The sequence below is a fragment of the Falco cherrug genome, chromosome 9 (assembly GCF_023634085.1).
Source record: "Falco cherrug isolate bFalChe1 chromosome 9, bFalChe1.pri, whole genome shotgun sequence".
In the NCBI taxonomy this organism is placed as follows: domain Eukaryota; kingdom Metazoa; phylum Chordata; class Aves; order Falconiformes; family Falconidae; genus Falco; species Falco cherrug.
The window spans coordinates 13,509,058-13,514,297 of record NC_073705.1 but is presented as its reverse complement, the minus strand read 5'-3'; the positions used below and the strand labels follow the sequence as shown (position 1 = coordinate 13,514,297).

The 5,240-nt window shown below is 43.9% G+C and overlaps 1 long non-coding RNA gene across 1 annotated transcript in view; it reads right to left on the bottom strand.

The window, feature by feature from the left end:
* Positions 1-5,240, bottom strand: part of LOC114016641 (uncharacterized) — a 118,615-nt gene that overhangs the window by 48,416 nt on the left and 64,959 nt on the right. The gene's annotated exons all lie outside the window — the stretch shown is intronic.

Sequence of the window (5,240 nt, the reverse complement as noted above, 5' to 3'; positions counted from 1 at the left end):
AGTCACTTCCTTATTGGAAAAGATTTTGTGAAAGATATTGTAAAAGAAATTAGAAAATAAACCATCCCATAACGTATATGCCATGTACAATTCAAAAGCTTTGAGTTTTTTGTTTTACTGGTCTCAGTTTTACCATCAATAAGTCTGTAATGAAACAAAAATACAATTTATTGTAGCAGATTCACTAGGATGTTATTAATTATCGAGGATATACTTCATTAGCGGCACTGCCAGCTAGAAGACTGATACTTTTTGAAAGGTGAGGTAAACCAGTGTATGTATTGCAGAAGAAGGCAAAACTTGGTGGCTTGAGTCAAAACAAAAATCCTCTACCCTGGCACCCCCAGCGGCCCGTCCCCATGCACTGCCCCATCCTACAGCAACCATGGAGATCACCTGAACCTCTGACATGGGATTTTTCAATTATTTTTAACATGCTGTATGTATACCAACAAGTCATCACTCTTAAAGATCACACTAAAATCTTGTAATTCACAAAATTCCTCAAAAGCAATAACCACAGACCAACTATTCAGAAATGTGAGGTGGGGGGTGGGGTGGGGTGGGGTGGGAGGTGGAACAGATCTTTCTGCTGGTTTTTGGTTTGGACCCTTTATATCAGAGTGAGACACTGCTGCCTGGCTTTGGTTAGTTATTGTGTTCCCAAAGCAGAAATTACTCACGCGTCCCTCACTCAAAGTATCATAGCTAATTTTGTTTTATTTACAGTCCATTTCTCATGTTTTCTCTCCTCTTGCCATCTGAGCCATCCATGATAACAAAGGAAAGCGGGTAAATGCAGGGAGCTGTAACTCAACTTGTGAGATAATTCAGCTAATCTGGTTTTACAGACTGTAAACGTTTCCTGGAAACTATCTGTTTACCATACGCCCCAAATCCTGTCAAATGGGCAAAATTAATGTGTTCAACAACAGTACAAAATCCAGGAAATAAAATTCAAATCCACTCCTGTTCATTAGCAAAAATTCTAGCTTCTAACAGCAAGGATTTTTTTTTCCTTAATGGTTTTTAGAAGTTCCTATGCTACGGTTCATTTATACTACAGGATTCTAAAATATTCTGAGCCTACTCAGATAGGATATGCATCCCTGTTTGATGGGGACCTGTATTACTGAATACATCAACTCATATCTTCATAATGGTGGGGATATTTTCTGAAACAGGCTCCAAAGAGGAAGAAAAAGATTTGTTTCTCAACTCTGCATTAGCAATTGCCGACCAGAGAATCAAAATGAACTGATTATGTCAAAGGCAAAAGGGAATATCACATAAAAGAAATAAAAATCAGTAAATTTCACACACACACACACACACTTTTTTCCCAAGGCTTGCAGGGCTTAGCCCCACAAGGAAAACCAATGTCCCAGAAAGTACAAGCCATGAATTTTTCAACAAAGCCACATTTTTTCTCTCTTTTTCTGGAAAGTACCAGTTTCACCAAAATGCATGTCAGCAGAAGTTGTTAAGACCAAGCTGGAATTTCTAGTCAAAACCACAGAAAGACCAAGACACTAACACAAAACATCCAGAGGACCTGGCTCTTCCCAGAGGCAGGAGAACGTGGCTGCAAAGCCCTGTGCCAGGTCCCCTCTGGCAGACGAGTGCCCCCAGCCCCAATGCCCGATGCTATGCTCCCCGTTACCACCACCACCAGCCTAACTGCTCACATCTCTGTCAGTGAATTGCAAGGAATTTATCATGGCTGATAGCATCCTGCTGGGATGCCCCTCTCCTTTTTCTGCAGAGTAGATGCCTCCTTGCTAATAACAGGTTACTGCTGAGAATCCGCAAAGCGCTAAGCAAGGAGCTGAGTGTGGAAGAGCAAAACTGGGAGCCACGGCTCCGGGTGGCGCAATAAAACTCTGCTGGAAGGGCTGGTGGTGTGAAACCTGCTGATTTCCCCCAGGGGAACCAGAATGCCTCAGCCCTGTATCAGAGGTCTAGTAAATGGGTTTCAGTTATTTGGTTATGGGTTTTGAAGGTGATGGGAGAAGCTCTGGAGAAAGTCCTGGGGAGCTGGAAATACTTGCAACACATAGGAATGATTTTCAACCCAGATTCAGCATCTACAGTCTGTAGTTGGTGTAGTCTTCTGGAAAAAGCCATTGCTGTGTAACTCCCCAAAGGAGGCAGTACCCACTCCTTCTGAATTTTGCAAAGCATCCCCTTGGAAGAGCACCTGGAACAGCATGTCAGCTAAGTGGCACCAAGAGTACTTGCCCTCCTTCACATACTTAATTTCCAGCTATGCCTCACTGTCTTCTTGACATCAGGATCTTACTCCTTTCTTAAAAACAAAGAAAACCCTGAAAAATGCATGCTAGGCTTTTGCTTTGCTATTTTCTTTCACCACACAGAAAGGCGCGAAGTGCAAGGTATTGACCAGAGCTTCCTCTTCCCCTTACCTCGAGTACGTTTCTCTCTGGCACTGCCCTGCTTTGTGCCAGCTACAGTCTCTGCTGCCTTCCTCTCCGGCTGCTCGGGGAGCGTCACGCAGCTGACGTACCCTGTCTCAAAAATGGAGGCAGCCAGAAACTCTTTAGTAGAAGGGCAACGGGACACAGCTGCCTGCTTCCTCTTCTTGGGAGAAACTCTTGTGGGAGTTAAAGAAAGAAGAAAAATTTTTTTGTAAGTTGAAAAGAATGATCATTTAACTTGCCAGAGCTCAGGATGGATTTTGGCTGGGTTTTTCCAAGGACTCCAAATCAGTGAATGCACAACTTAGAAAATCACTGACATTTGAATAGCAGCTTGTTAAAAATACCATATTCCCAGGCATTCCCACCTCTGCCACTGAGTCAGTCTGGCTGTGCCTACACCCACCCAAGGGCAAGGTTTGTCTTGGGCATGGTGCTGGCATTGGGCAATGCCAGTGTTGAATGCTACTGGTACAACAACCCATGGGGGCGGGGGTCAGGGTGTGACACGTCCCATACCTGGCCATCCCAGGAAGGATTTGGGGACCAGTGATGCTGCTACAAGGCAGGCAGTGTGGCTGGCCAGGCTCGCCTCTAGGCAGGTGTTTTCCTGGCCCAAGTTAAGGCTCACTTTTCCTTCCCATCCCTTTACCAAGTCTTACACTGTATCCTGCTGCTTGTTTCAGTTTTTTTCTCAGACCATGCACTGACAGCATGGGACAGCAAAGCTGGACTCAGGATCCAGTCAAAATCCACATCCAGTGTGTAAATGCACCCTCTGCAAGCTCTGGCAAGTCAAATGCAACCATTTCAGGCTGTCTCCATTTTCACAAGCCCCACTTGAGGTGTATCCCTGCATCCCCCATTCTCCAAAAGCATTTGCACAAAATGAGCTATCATCTATGAAAAAACATTTGCCCCTATCCTGTGTGAGGTTTGTTTCCTGATCCACAATGAAACGTACCTAACATTACTTTAGCTCTGTATCATCAGATAGATGCTTCAAAATTACAGCAACGATGTCAAAAGAGAAACATAACAATGACAGATGCATTTGTAGAAGACACTTTAAAAGTCAAGTTTTCATTATTGCACAGGTATGAATGACCCCCATGGGATACAGCCCCTGAGATGAAAATGATGTAAGGCGGTTCACACAGCATCCCTGATCACAATCCAGATACTAGACTATGAAAACAGAACCAATCCAGCATGGCAGTTTAGATTTAAGATAATCCAGAGACATTTCAACCGTACATCACATATCAGATTATGCACTTCAACCACAAATAAAGATATGTCTTCCAAAGAACAAATCATAAGGAAAAGTTTCGTATAGAAAGAAGTTTAATTCTGCTACTGTCTGCTGGTTTTCTTAGGCTGAAAGTTTAATTGGAGTGCATTCCTCTGGTTAAAGTGTTGCTATTTAATTGTGATTTCTGATATTCAAAATATTTCAGTTTGCTTGAAATAATTTAATCTTACATGTAGGGTATCAGAAGCTGGGACTCAATACAATGAGATAGAAAGAATGGGTCAAAAAATCTAACCTTATGCTGGAAAATAATTATCTGTATCATATAATGGAAAGTCATTCAAATCGTCTTCTAATTATCTTCTAGAAAACATTAAGAACATTTAATCACAAGTCATAAGCAATCATAAGCACTAAGAAGACTCTCATCAGCTTCCCCTGGAACAACTGAATGTCCTAAACCTTGCAAACCACATTTATGCATTTATTCATATGCTTCATTACAAACATTACTTTTACTACTTTCCTTGCTCTTTGCTTTTCCTTTTTATTATGCAAAAGGAAAGGCACCACTCCCTTCACAGTCAGCAGGCATCCAGCACAGTTGCCCAGCTCGAGACCCATGTGGGTTGTTACTGTCCCTCACACGGAGACCCAGTCCCCCCAGCTGGTGCCCCAGCACCGTGCAAAGCCACCCCAGCTCAGGCTGCAGCCCAGTCTAGAAGAGCACCTTGCCTAGCTGGTTCTCAGCTGCCACACAAGCTCAGCACACTGTTTGTTTGTGGCAAGGCACTGATGAAGTCAAACAAACCGATCTGCATTAGTCAGGTCTGGACATACCAAGGCCATGGTGAGGAGGGGAAACCCCTAGAGCTGTGCCTTTCCCTACCCCTGGTAAGCCAGATGCCACCACCCAGAGAATTTCTCGGGGACTGCTGGCATTTCTCCTATCACTGTTGTGGCTCTCCACAGCGGCAAGGAAAGAGCTTTTTGCACCCTGTCCCCTGTACACGTCAACAGGCGCAGTGGATCAAATGGAGCCCCAAGGTTAAGTGGCAAATCTTTATTTACCAGTGCAAGCCTCTAAAAGAGGATCTGTAAGTTTCCAGACAAACCAACAAAAAATCCAGGCTCTGATTCATACAGTGAAGCATTTCGGTGAGGAATGCGAGGAAATCACTCAAGGTAGAACACTGAGCAGTGATTCTATAGACATTCTATCACGGTCAGAGCCCATTGCAATTCAACAGCAAGGCTTTTGTGGCAACTTGCACACCATGCGGGAGAGGACACTGCGAATCTGTCCAACATCCCGGATCATCTCAGCGATGGAAAGAGGCCAATGACCAATTCTTGTGCAAGCAGAAGATGCGTTTGAGTGCAGGCACTGAAGAAGGCTACAGTAACGTTTGATGTGACCAGGTACTACTCCACTTAAAGCAAAAAGTGAGTAGAGAATGAGTGTACCTTATGAGACGTGAGCCAATGATCGCTATTCAGTCTGCTAGTAGGTTGGTTAAACATGTGCGCTCTTTTTCAGGCTTTAT